The 14,712-nt window shown below is 36.5% G+C and overlaps 1 protein-coding gene across 1 annotated transcript in view; it reads right to left on the bottom strand.

Annotated features, from left to right (window-relative positions):
* Window positions 1–9,153, bottom strand: part of ADAMTS19 (ADAM metallopeptidase with thrombospondin type 1 motif 19) — a 467,308-nt gene extending 458,155 nt beyond the window's left edge. The window contains exon 1 of the mRNA XM_085014505.1: window positions 8,877–9,153. The gene's annotated coding sequence lies outside the window, so the exon portion shown is untranslated. The remainder of the gene's footprint in view (window positions 1–8,876) is intronic.
* Window positions 9,154–14,712: the final 5,559 nt, after the last annotated feature.

The raw sequence follows: 14,712 nt of genomic DNA, 5'->3' as shown, positions 1-14,712 counted from the left end.
ACCCTCTTTCAAGGTTATAGCTGTACATGTTTATGAATATATCTACAGGATGAATTTGCAAATAATAAATTGCTGGTCAAATAGATACCAAATTATCTTTTAAGAACCCCAGTTTGTCCTTTTAAAAGAGTTTAATCTACCACCCAAACTACAGAAGGATGTTTTGTTTATACTGACTGTCAGCCACCATATATTTGATCATTATGAATCTGATGGGTAAAATGGCATTTTTAAAATTTTTATTTTATTTATTGATGTATTTAATATTTCTAGGGCTGCACCCGCAGCATATGGAAGTTCCCAGGCTAGGGGTCGAATTAGAGCTGTAGCTGCCAGCCTGTGCCACAGCCACAACAGCTCAAGATCCAAGCTGCATCTGGCTGAGCTTCACCACAGCTCATGGCACCGCCGGATCCTTAACCTACTGAGCATGGCCAGCGATTGAACCCGCATCCTCATGGATACAAGTCAGGTTTGTTTCTGCTGAGCCACAATGGGAACTCCTGGCATTTCATTTTTTAAAATTTTTATTTTCAAAGCTACAAATAATATTAATGTCCATTCTTATTTTAAGTGCCATTTGCATTTTTTTAAATGTGACCTTGCATTTTTAATCTTTCATTCATTGTTGAAACCCATTAAATTCCACATTTCATCAAATCTAAGACATCATAAATTATACTAAGGGAAAAAAAAAATCCCTGCTCATTCCATTAAGAAACAGTACTTTCTTAAACTTAAAATTTTTAATTTGAACATATTAAAATGATCCTTTACACTTAAGTACATAGAGGTTTTGGTCATGGTTCACTCTTGTAAATATAGATAGGAAATAAAGCAAAATACATTTCTCCAACTCAGTATCTGACTTTTCAGAATCAGTTTGCACCACTAAGTCCTCTGTGTCTATGGTTTTGTCCACAGGAGTACCATCCATGCAATCAAGAGGACTGGTTCTGAAGCATTTCTTAAGAGCAGGCCCTAAAAGAACTAATAGCCACCAGGCCTGGGCTTTTAAACTGACAGTGCAATTAAACACAGCTAGCCTCCTCTGCACTCCAGCTGCAGGAATGTTGCTGAACAAGTTTGACCCACCCCACCTCCCCTGCCTCACAGCCATCTGTTTTCTACAGTGATGCCATTTTAGGAAGCTTCCCAACATCCCCAAATCTAGAGATGCTGAAATGTGGCAAAGATGTGAATTACTATTAACAAATCCTTAATAATAATAATAATAATAATAGTCTTTGCATTAAATGTTGTAAATACCTCAATCAGGCACTTTTGAGTAATACTTTATCACTAAATAATCTACTTTTTTTTTTTTTTTTTTTTTTTGTCTTTTTGCCATTTCTTGGGCCGCTCCTGTGGCATATGGAGACTCTCAGACCAAGGCTTGAATCAGAGCTGTAGCCACCAGTCTACACCACAGCCACAGCAACGCAGGATCCGAGCTGCATCTGCGACCTACACCACAGCTCATGGCAACGCTGGATCCTCAACCCACTGAGCAAGGCCAGGGATAGAACCCAAAACCCCATGGTTCCTAGTCGGATTCGTGAACCACTGAGCCATGACGGGAACTCCAATAATTTTTATGTGGTTAAATGTATCATCTTTTTTTCTTTTTGGAGTATGAATTTCGTATTTGGATTTTTCCCATGCCAATATTATAGACAAAAACTGCTCATATTTTCCAAGACAGTTTTTTTTTTAACTGTTAAGTTTGTGATCTAATAGGAGATAAGAGTGTGTCCAGTATGATATCTGAATAGAATTCCAGTATTCTTCTCCCAAACAACTACCCAGATTTCCCGTCATCATCATACACTAAATTTCTACATCTGTGTTGATTTTGTATAGTTCTTTTTTTTTTTTTTTCTTTTGTCTTTTTAGGGCTGCACCTGCTGGCGAATAGAATTTCTCAGGCTATGGTCTGATAAGAGCTGAAGCCACCAGCCTATGCCACTGCCACTGCCACAGCCACAGCAACGCTGGATCCGAGCAGCATCTGTGACCTTCACTACAGCTCATGGCAATGCTGGATCCTTAACCTACTGAGCAAGGCCAGGGATCAAACCGGCATCCTCATGGATGCTAGTCGGGCTCATTAACCACTGAGCCATGATAGAAACTCCTGATTTTGTATAGTTCTTTTATACATCGATCTGTCTATAGCCTTCTGAAGTGTACTTTATGAAATATTACAGTAAAACATTCTGACAATTTATGAAACTATGAAATAGTATAACTTTATGAAATATTATAAATCTTAAAAGGCTATTAGATTTTCAGTACCTTTTAAGTTTTCTGCATTTTACTTGAGTGCTGATTTCTCTGACTCTTCTAATCAGTTTAAGTTACCAAAAGTCATTTTCCTTTTTTATTGTCATAAAATCGAACTTACACCATTTAGAGCCTTGCAATCCCTATAACACCAATTTACTAAGACTAATGAACTCATTCTATGTATTCAAACCTCCTCCTCTGCTTTAAAACTTCATATATAAATAGCTCTACTGACTTATATTGTTAAATTTATCTCTCAGTATTTTACTATTTTATTGCTGTTGCGAATAGGAGATTTTACCTAATATAGTGTCTAACTGGCCATAACTAGTAAGTAAGGAAGGTATTGATTTTTGTAGCCAGGGACAATTTCATGGCCCACTCATGTCCCAGGTAAGACCTTCATGACTAGGACTTTCTAATTCTGAGGTCAGTGTGTCCAAGATACATCAAAATGTGCACAAATGCCATTTGGTCAAAATTTCACACCCCCTGGCTACCACTGTTTGCAATTAGTAGACTGGCTGTTGGGTCTCTATTAACATCAGTGAAAATGGAGGTTTTGTTTTTTTCATCGTTTTAGCTGGTGTTAGAAATAGTGTAATGTAGAAACACCTTAACTTTGCTATGTTCAAATGGAAGTATTTTACGCTGTGTTTTCTAAAATAATTTATAGGTTTGACTTTTTTTTTTCTTAATGGAATTTTTTAAATTTTGAAATATTCAGTGGGGCGGTGGGGGGGGGAGCTTTTATCAGCTTTTTCAACTTTCTCTACCAGAAAATACTTTGAAATATCTAATTGCTCTCTCTTGTTAGGAAGAGTTTATAGATCGTTTACCACTAAAAAGGAAAGTTAATGCCACTCTGAGCTTGAAGCCAAGAAGATATCTAGGTGCCAGGAAAAAAAAAGGGGGAATTCAAAAGCAGAAAGGTAAATGGAGCTAACAGAATTGTTCATAGAAATATTACCATAGTACCTGTGAACTTAAAGGAAATTGGGCCTCCTACCAAGGTGGGAAAGGTAACTGGAACTGATTCACTTTTATAAAACTGATTATCACCAGGGGTTACCTTATCTGTAATACAGGGACTGAAAACTCGGCCGACAAGCCTGGAATTTTTGCAAAAATTGTAACAGGCAGTTAAATGGTATTTCTGTTCCTGCAGAGTTGATGACTTGGACCTACAGGTGAAAACACAGGCCTAAGCATTGCTTATTCTGAAAAGAACCCTCAATGTCTGGGACTAGAAATCTCCCCTGGGGGCTTCTTAAACGTTTCCAAAACTGGCACTACTGTAATTAACCACCACCCAGACCCAAATATAAGTAAAACACAAGTAAACTAATTCTTGGAGGTTGGGTTGAAGTCATCAGTATTCTAAGGAAGGAGAACATCCCCAGTGTAAGGCACTGTTTGCCACTCACATAAAAAAGAGTATAAATTTACTAACATCTTCATTTTTCATAGTGAAGAGTAAATAGATATGAATAGTCAAATGGATAAAACAAGACATAGGAAATATTGGAAAGAAAGGAAGGTGTTAAAGACTAATCATCTATTTTTAAATGACAGAGAAATGAACATAGAGGGCTTTGGCCTCAAATTTTCTATCTTTGAGCATCCAAGAGTTCCCACTGTGGTGCAGTGGGTTAAGGATCCAGCATTGCTGCAGCTGTGGCATAGGTGGCAGCTTTGGCTTGGATTTTATCCCTGGCTGGGTAACATCCATATACTGTGGGTACAGCTAAAAAATAAAAATAAAACAAATTTTAAAAAACAAAAATTGAGCACCTAATGAATTCAACCAATTTATACTGAACATATTAAAACCTCTTGAGCTCATGATGATAACTCTCAAATGCCAAATTTAATTCAACATCACTGTAGGGGGAGGGGATCCAACAAGATACTGGATTAAGAGGACATAGAGCACACCACCACCCACAAACACATCAAAAATATATCTCCAGGAGTTCCCATTGTGGCTCAATGAGTTAAGGACCCAACATTGTCTTTGGGAGGATGCAGCTTCAATCCCTGGCCTGGTTCAGTGGATTAAGGATCCAGCATTGGCATAAGCTGCAGCAAAGTTTGCAGATGCAGCTCAGATCTGGTTTTGCTGTGGCTGTGGCATACACTGCAGCTGCAGCTCCAATTTGACCCCTGGCCCAGGAACTTCCGTATGCTGCAGGTGCAGCCATAAAAAGAAAAAATATACACATGTCCATGTGGAACAATCCTCACTGAAAACTAACTGTTAATAGGCAGAAGGACTCTTGTACAACTAGGGCTATAAGAAAGGTACACACATGATCTTGTAAGAAGGGAAAAAATAACGGGGTTGAGACATGCATCCCTGGAATAGGACTCAGAGGTAAAGGGAGATTACACAGGCGGAGACCTGCCCTGCAGGTGAGCAGTGGGAGGCACAATTCTGGGGTCCCACACAGTTCTCCTCAGCTGGTTGGAGAACTCCTGAGACTAGCAGAAGGGCTGTGAGAAGCCTGGACTCCACTCACAAGAAGTGTGCATGCTGGCTTGCCTCCCCAGGCAGGGCAGAAAGAGATCTGCTCTAGCAGCTGCCAGGTTGTCCACAATTGCCTTGGCACACACCCCGGCCCAGCCGAGTGAATTCTCTGGCCCTGCTCACTACTCTGCATCATAGCACAGAACTGGATCTGGGATGGCCACGAGCAAGACTCAACCCTGAGATGCAGAGGCAAACGAGTTTCAGGACAGAGCCTGGGTTGGGGACAGTGGCAGCCCTTATTGGTACTTACTCAAGTAGCACATCAGAAGTAGCCTAGATTTCTAACAGTGGCTGCTCCACTAAAGTGCACCTCCCAATACATATTGAGTCCATACAGGCCCTACTAGCTCTTCAGTGCACCTCCACAACAGGGTGTTGGAAGCTGGGGGCAATGATTGGCTATGGGGGACAAAGGATACCTGCACTCGAGGCCGTATCTGAGCAGAGCGAGGGAAGCAAATTAAACTCTAAGCTGGTAAAAATAGAAGCCTCATGAGAGAGAAGACACAAAATGCCAACATGAGAAATAAAAAGGAAGAATTTTTGTGGATCCTAAGGATATTAAAAGGATTTCAAGACAGTATCATGAATTTTTGTTCATAAACTTAACAACTTAATGAATATATAAATACCTTGACAGAGCTTATTCAAGAAGAAATGAATAAATCGTCTCTATCAGCCAAATGAATTAAATTTATAGTTAAAACACTTTCAGAAAAGCAGTCTCAAGGCCCAGATTGTTTCACTGATGACTTCTACCAAACTATTGAAGAAGAATACAAATTTTAAACCAATTTTTCAAGAAATTAGCAACACTTTGAAAAGCATGTTATGAAATGAAGCCAGTAAATAATATAAGAATACAGTTTAAGATACTTCATGAACATAAACGTAGAAATTCCTTAACATCAGCAAATTTAAATGAAAATAGAAAAATATGACATCTCATAATTAAGCGGGTTTTATTGTGGGACTCTAAGACTGGTTTAACATTCAAAGTTCAGCCAAATAATTCATCATATCATCAGTCTAAAGAAAAGCCACATGTTCAGCTCAATAGATACAGAAAAGGCATTGTTAAAATTCAACATCCGTTCATTATAAAAACTCAGTAAATAAAGAACAGAAGGAAACTTGCTTAACCTTCCTGCTAAAGAACATTTGTCAAATCCCTGTATTTAACATGAATATTTCATGATGAAAGATTGACTGCTTTCTTCCTAGTATTGTGAATAAGTTAAAGATGTCTTGGAGTTCCTGTCATGGCTCAGTGGTTAATGAACTCGACTAGGAACCATGAGATTGCAGGTTCAATCCCTGGCCTTGTTCAGTGGGTTAAGGATCTGCCGTTGCTGTGAGCTGTGGTGTAGATTGCAGATGCGGCTCGGATCCTGAGTTGCTGTGGCTCTGGCATAGGCTGGAGGCTAGAGCTGCAATTAGACCCCTAGCCTAGGAACCTCCATATGCCTCGGGTGCAGCACTAGAAGAGACAAAAAGACCAAAAAAAAAAAAAAAAAAAAGTCTTCCTTTATTACTTCTGTTGAATACCCTAGCCAGTGCAATGCGGAAAGAAAACAAAATCATTCAGTGTTTACAAGAGATAAAATCATTTTTATTTGCTAATTACTATTCTTTACATAGAAAACCTCAAAGGATGTATAGAAATAATATTACAATTGAGTTTAACAGGTTTTTGAAACACAAAATGAATATATCTACAGAAATGAATCAACAAGTGAAAAAATGTGCTACTAGATACTAGCCATAAGATATTTAAACTGAAATTTATAAGAGAAAACAGTACCATTCCCAGTTATACCAAAACATAAAGCATTTAGGTGCAAGTTGAAAACATTTAAGAGGAAAAGAATTAAAGAAGGGTTAAATAAATGGAGAGCTATACAAGGCTTATGGATTAGAAAACTCCCTCATTAAGACGTCAACTCTCCTTAAATTAATCTACAGATTCAGTACATTCCAAACAAAATCCCGAAAAGAATTTTTTTAAAAACATTGACATGCTTATAGTAAAATGTATCTTAAGAAGTCAAAGGAACAAGAATATCCAAAACAATGCTGAAAAAAAAAATGGAGCACTCACATTACTTCATTTAAACACCTAATATAGAACTGTAGTAATCATAAAAGCATGGCGTTGATAGAAGATAAACACATAGAACAAATGAACAGAAGGGAGTGCCTAGAAGCAGACTCATGAAAAAAATAGTTGAATCTTACTTCATATTATACGCAAAGTGGACCTAAACATAAAACCTAAGTTAAATTAATTGGATTTATAAAATATCATTTATTATAACATTAAAAACATATGACATGTAAGAGAGTAGGTTTTGGGAGTTCCCTTAATGGCTCAGTGGTTAATGAACCCGAGCAGGATCCAAGAGGATGTGGGTTCAATTCCTGGCCTCGCTCAGTGGGTTAAGGATCCGGTGTTGCCATGAGCTCTGGTGTAGCTCGCAGATGTGGCTCGGATCCCATGCTGCTGTAGCGGTGGCATAGGCCGGCAGCTGTAGCTCTGATTTGACCCCTGGCCTGAGAACTTCCATATGCCATGGGTGCTGCCCAAAAAAGCCAAAAAAAAAAAAAAAAAAAAAAAAGAGAAAGAGAGAGAGAAAGAGAGAGAGTAGGCTTAAAGTAATATGCAAGAACTGTACAATTTAAGCTACAAATATTGTACAGATATTGAAGATGATCTAAGTAAATGGAGAGGTGCATTATGTTCACAGTTTGGAACACTTACTATTATTAAGATGTTGTTTCTTTTCAATTTACTCTGTGCATTTAATAAAATTTGCAATTTCCAGCATACTCATTCACATAAAAAGCTGATTCTTAAATTTAAATGAAAATGCAAAAGATTTAAAATAACTCATACAAATTTTTAAAGGAAGAATAAAGTTGTGGGATTACATTATCTAATTTCAAAACTATAATAATATGACAGTAATCAAGAGGGCATAAAGATAGTTATACATGACAATTGTAAAAAAAAAAAAAGTAGTTGAGAAATATATCCAAGCGTATATGGTCAACTGATTTTTCATTATGTTTTCAAGATACATTAATGTAGTAAGGAAAATATTCTCAGAAAATGATTCTGGAGCAACTAGATATTTATATGTAGAAGAACAGTAAAACTTTCTCTCCTCCCACACCATACATTAAAATGAACTTTTAATGTATTATAGATTTATCATAAAAGCTAAAACTATAAAATTCCTCAGGGAACATGTAGGAGAAAATCTTCACAAACTTGGAGGAGATGAAGATTTTTTAGATGGGAAACCAAATCATGAGTCATGAAAAGTAACATAATTTTGTTCTTCTAAAGTCACTATAAGAAAATGAAACAAGACACAGAATGGAAGAAAATACTGTCATGCAAACAGGTGTATTCAAAAAATTCCTCAGAAGAACGCTTTAAAATATAAACATTGGCGACTTAAAACAGTATTAATAAAGCCTTGTGTTATTAAAACAAGGCAAAAATGCCCAGCAATCTGAGTTCTTAAAAAGGTAAAGAAACGAAGTCAACATTTTCTAAGATTCTTGTATTGTCCACAAGAGAATTTTAAAAACTGACTTTAGAATTTTATACAGTTTGACAGAAGAGTAAACTCATATTACAGAAGCCCAGTTTCTAACTTCCAAATTAGCAGTATTAAATAAATTGATAAAAATATTCAATCATTCCCCAAGGAAAGATAAACCTGCAACATTCAGGACAAAAAGCATGAAATAAATCTAAGACTGTCTAACTCTATGTTTCAAAAATTAAGTTTTGGCTTACTTCTAGGAAGACATATCAAAACATAAGGGTGAAACAAAAAATGACAGAATAAGTTTTGCCACACAAACTGTCACCAAAATATAAACATTAAGGAAAAAAGCAGATAAAGATGATCACTTCACAGCAAAAGAAATTCTATTCACCAAGAAGTAATCAATTTTAAATGTTAAATCTGGATGAACGTAAAAACATATCACAACGTATGAAAACCTAGTAAAAGGGAAGTAGGAATTACGTGCTTACCCAGTTGGCCAGGGTTCCATGTTGCAACAGAGTATTTTTTCCTCCTGAAAAATCCTAACTACATCCTAGCAAAATCCATTCTCTGATTGAAAGATTTCCCCTGTTCACCCAATAACTAAAGCATCTTGTGGTTATTTGGCCCCAGTAAACATTTACCCTCTTTTTCATGCAAGTTCTTCAGATGGAAAGTATACAGAGTGGGTATGTTTCACTTCATTCATTACTCCTACTTACTCTGTTAGCACAGCACATTCCTGAACTAAATCCCTCTTTAACTGATGTTGCAGAAAAAGTGTGACATAAAATGATCAATGTTGCACCACTAAAGTTTAAAGAAGAAAAATGAGAGTTGAAATGTTTATTTTGGATTCAGCAGTGGACATACCGAAAAAGATTTAACATGTTGATAAAAATAATTTTTCTTCTCTTCACTCCCTTTAAAAAATTTTTTAAACAGACTGTTCTCTCCTTTAAAACACACGATCTGACAGCGTCCCTATCACATGACAATCATTAAACAAAGAAACTTGCTGATGTTTGGGTGGTAGATAATCTTTAAATGACATCTCTGCTGGTGGTGACATAAGCCTGGAAATATTTACAATTCCTGTTTATTTGTTTTAAGTTTTCTATGGTTACAATTATGAAAAAGAAGTTATTAAAAATACATTTATTATGACTACAAAAGTTCAGTATCATCAATAGTAGTCTATGGAGTTTTAGGCCCTTTACACAGAAAATGTTGCTGAAAAATTCCAAAGTTTTAAATAGTTAAAAAATTTTGTGGCATATATTTTGTTATCCCAAATAATTGCTTATAAGCAACCATCCCATAATCTATATAATTTTGATGTTTATATTTTTTATAAAAGCACTAAAGGCATTGTTTGCTATAAACTATCAAAGTTTTATGGAATTATAAAAATAGAATTTAACATTTTTATTTAGTGATTTAAATATTTTCTGAGTATTTGTTTAGTTTTCATATGTTCAAATGAAACATACAAGCATATCTTATTTGTAGACTTTTTGATAATGGCCCTTCTGGCTTGTGTAAGATAGTACCTCATAGTGGTTTTGATTTGCATTTCTCTAATAATAAGTGATGTTGAACATCCTTTCATGTGTTTTTGGGCATCCATATGTCTTCTTTGGAGAATTGTCTGTTTAGATTTTCTGCCAATTTTTTGATGGGGTTGTTTGTTTTTTTTTTTTGGTACTGAGTCATAGGAGGTGTTTATAAATTTTGGAAATTAATCCCTTGTCTTTAGCTTCATTTACAAATATTTTCTCCCATTCTATGGGCTGTCTTTTCATTTTGTTTAGGGTTTCCTTTGCTGTGCAGAAACTTTTAAGTTTAATGAAGTCCCATTTGTTTATTTTTGTTTTTATTGTCATTACTCTAGGAGGTGGATCTGAGAAGATATTGCTGTGGTTTATGTCAGAGGGTGTTTGGCCTATGTTTTCCTCTAAGAGTTTTATAGTATCTGGTATTATATTTAGGTCTTTAATACATTTTAAGTTTACTTTTGTGTATGGTGTTAGGAAGTGTTCTAGTTTCATTCTTTTACATGTGGCCGTCCAGTTTTCCCAGTACCACTTATTGAAGGGACACTGATGAAAAACAACAAAGATGACAGAAACAGATGGAAAGATATACCATGCTCTTAGATTGGAAGAATCAATACTATCAAAATGACTATACTACCCAAGGCATTCTACAGATTCAATGCAATCCCTATCAAAGTACCAAGGACATTTTTTCACAGAAAAATATCTTCAAGTTTCTTTGGACACACAGAAGACCCAGAATAGCCAAAGCCATCCTGAGGAAGAAAAATGGGACTGGAGGAATCAGGCTCCCTGACTTCAGACTACACTACAAAACTACAATCATCAAAACCATATGGTACTGGCACAAAGACAGAAATAAAGATCTATGGAATAGGCTAGCAAGCCCAGAATTAAACCCACTCTTTGGAGTTCCCATCATGGAACAGTGGAAACAAATCCTACTAGGAACCATGTGGTTGCAGGTTCCATCCCTGGCCTCATTCAGTGGGTTAAGGATCCTGCATTGCCATGAGCTGTGGTGTAGGTAGCAGACTCAGCTGGGATCTGGCGTTTCTGTGGCTCTGGCATAGGCCGGTGGCTACAGCTCCAATTAGACCCCTAGCTTGGGAACCTCCATATGCCACAGATGCAGCCGTAAAATGGCCAAAAAAAAAAAAAAAAAAAAAAAAAAGAGAGAGAGAGAGAAAGAAAAAACCCACTTACCTATAGTCAACTAATCTGTGACAAAGGAGTAAAGAGTGTACAATGGAGAAAAGCCAATCATCTCTTTTTAAATATTTATCACATGATTGAGGAAGACCTTCCCAGCCATGAATGGGAAATGGAGAGTTGAGGGTATTTTTTTCTTTTTTTAAAAGGGGGCACCTGTGGCAAATGGATGTTTTCAGGACAGGGATTTAACCCCAGCTGCAGCTGTGACCCACACCACTGCTATAGCAATTCTGGATCCTTAACCCACTGCGCCCAGCAAACCCACACCCACAGCACCCCGAACAACTGCTGCCAGATTTTTAACCTACTGAACCACAGTGGGAACTCTAAGAGAATTTTATTCAAATTGCATTATCTCTAGAAAACAAATAGCATAAATCAGTAGTTGTCTCTGCACATGTCAGTAAAACACTGTAATTTTCACAACCTACTTCAGAGTTGGGACAGAAACATAAATCGAACGGTTCAATCAGTATGTGGAATCCCCACAAAATGGATGGAAAAGTAGCTCCAGGAACCAAAGGGATAACTGGAGGTCAGGAGGTAAAGGACTCCTCATTCATTTTGAACCTTTGTTTCTCTTGCTCATGGGCTTTATGCTTTCTTGTCTATAAGTTTCTTTCCTACCATCAGAGATATGCCACCAGAATCTCTGTGTTTATGCTCAAATTACAGAAGTAACACATCAAGACAGCAAAACAACACCTAAAATGGAACATAAAAGACTTCCTCTCAAGTTACAAGGAAAGTATGCAAGGAACTTATCAGAACTAAAGGACAAGGCCCTCAAAAGTGTAACTGATCACCAAGTACCCAGCATAATAAATGGAAAAGAAAATTATGTAATGTTACTTAATGAATGATAAAGATCACTATATCTTCTAAGGTGGGGTGACGGTGGGAGGGACGCAAGAGAGGGACATTTATAAAGAGAATGGGAATCAGAAAGGCTTTTAGCTACTCAACCAATGAGTGCTAGAAAGTCTATAATTCTATATACAGCCACATCATCATTCATGAGAGAAGACAGAATGAAAATATTTCCCAGTCAAGCAAGGATTCAAAAATATTATCTTCCATGTTCTCAAGGATTTACCAGAAAACGTTTTTAAATCAAGTGAGGGTGTAAACCAAGAAAAAAAAAAAGCATAGTGTTACAAAGCATCTCATCAAATTCTCACTCTGCTTTCCAAAGTTATATTGGAAATTGATTTGTTGCTTGTACTATATCTGGAAGCACTGGAAAGAAAAGAGTGGAAAATATACTTCCATTCATGAAAGATGACGAATTGGGTACATTTAATTAATTTTTTTAGGCAAGGAATAGATTAAAATAGATTAATTATTAAGATAGGACACTTGTGAGAGATGCAAGCGGGCAGGCACAGAAGTTCTGCCAAACTGTACATTTATGCTGTCTAAATTCTTCTGTTCCTTCTCCTCTCAACTTTAGTTACACTATTTGTTCATGTATTTAAAAATATTTATTGAACCTCTACTATATTCTAGCCACTTGAGATAGACAAGTGAACAAAATAAATACCCCTAAAAGAAGTAAACAAAAAAATAAATATTGAATGTAAGGAAATAACATACTAATATAGGACAATATAAGGTTGTGTCCTTTTCAGGACATGGATGTTGCAATTGTTTGGTCACCATTATCACTGGACACCAATGCATCAAGAGATGCACCAGTGACTCTGTCCCCTTTCACACACATGCTTCTCGGCACTCCTTGTATAGCATCAAACATGGTTTCTCATGGCAACCAGAGTTGCCATAGGCTAACTCCTTTCTTGGCCTGATGGTCCACCAGTATGAGGAATTTCAGGTATGACTACCACCTGGACACTTTCAAGTTCAGGAGAACCCTTACCATGTCCTCTGATGGAAATATTCTCCTGGGGGTTCAGATATGTCTATGACCGCAGTCACAGAAATGGCAATTCTATAAGTGAGTCACCTCCAGGTAATGGTGTGGAGCCAATCCTGTTTCCACCTCTTTGGTCCCCAAAGCAATGTGCTCTAGTGAATGGGAAAATAACACTATATAGTGACGATTGGTTCAGGACATATACCACAGCCTATAGGACAGCAATTCAAACTTTCAGAGTTTTGACCTCAAGCTAGTTTCTTACCTGTAACAGGCTGTTTGATAAATCTAAAACTGGGTCAAAAAGCATACAAAAAGACAAGAAGATTCCCTGAGCATGGGCCAATTATCACACTTCTTAATATAAAATGTGTTTGATAATACATTGTACAGAATGTCCATAATAATGGACCGGGCACACTGTAGAGTCCTGGAAAATTGAGCTTGCAGAGGAAATGTGGCAGGCAAGAAGAATAACTATTTTTGTAAGGATAAATTGCTGCCCTCTCAAGAATAGAAGATCAGGCAAAGTGGGTGGGTTATGTCCTCCAAAGATAGTGCTACACTGAGGGATCAGTACTAGTCTCTGATACTGATGCCCTGGACACTCAGGTGGCAGTTGCTAATTTAACTTTTAAATAAAAGATAGAATACAGCTCCTATCACACATATGGAATTATAGCCTCAAACTATTAAGAGCATCTGGAACTTAAGGAAACAGTGGAGGGGAAAAGCGAGGGAAGTTTATAAAAATAGTTTTTATTTGAGCCAAATCTTTTAGAAAGAAGATACAAAAATATAATGACAGAAAATCTGAAAACTTAGAAATTTATGTTTTAGAAAAAGGAGGTTGAGGATACATATTGGTGTTACTTTTGTTGGAGAAAATGGAGTATTATGTTATCAAAAGACTTAAACATGTCAGTGTTTGGTCAGCAATTACAAATCTCCTAAGGAAAAAAGACATGATACAATTTTAAGCATATAGATGTTCTTAAAATTTGTGCTTGTAGTAACAGAATATTCAAAGCAATCTAAATATCCAGGAATGAGAGACTTCAGTATCTAGTTTAAGACAACTATTACAGAGTATTTATTTTTAAAACTAGGATGAGGAAATGTTTATAGAAACAGTAGCTGCCCAGTCTCAGTGCCAGCAGCATATTAGACACTGTTCAGGCATGATCTCATTTAATCTTTAGATTTCCACCTTGGGAGGTAAAAATTATTACCTGCTTTTATAAATAAAGAAACTGTCACCAGAAGGATTATTCAACTTGCCAATGTAACAAAGTTACTAAATGCCAAAATTAGGAAACTCTGTGCCAGACTTCATTACCTGTTACTCTGTAATCTTAAATGGGGGATATATATATATATATATCTACACACACACATACATATATATATATAATATATGTAATATATTTATTAGGACCTTAACTATAAAAATGCATTAAATTAGATGAGAAAGAAATACCATAACATCTTAAGAGGAATTCCTAAACAGTAGGACAGTAAGGATATATTATTGACTTCTTTGCACTTTTACGTAATTTCTAGTATAAGCATTTTTCTTTCATGATAAAAGGAAACAGGAACATGAGGTGAGTAGAAAAGAATCAATCAGAAACCTCAGTGCACTGGACATTATCATGAGGTGAGTAGAAAAGA

The sequence above is a fragment of the Sus scrofa genome, chromosome 2 (assembly GCF_054392235.1).
Source record: "Sus scrofa isolate SSC_HxYL_T2T_F1_AM1 chromosome 2, Sscrofa_HxYL_maternal_Yorkshire_Landrace_v2.0, whole genome shotgun sequence".
Lineage (NCBI taxonomy): Eukaryota > Metazoa > Chordata > Mammalia > Artiodactyla > Suidae > Sus > Sus scrofa.
The sequence above is the reverse complement of the archived record's forward strand: the minus strand, read 5'-3'. Positions and strand labels throughout refer to the sequence as shown.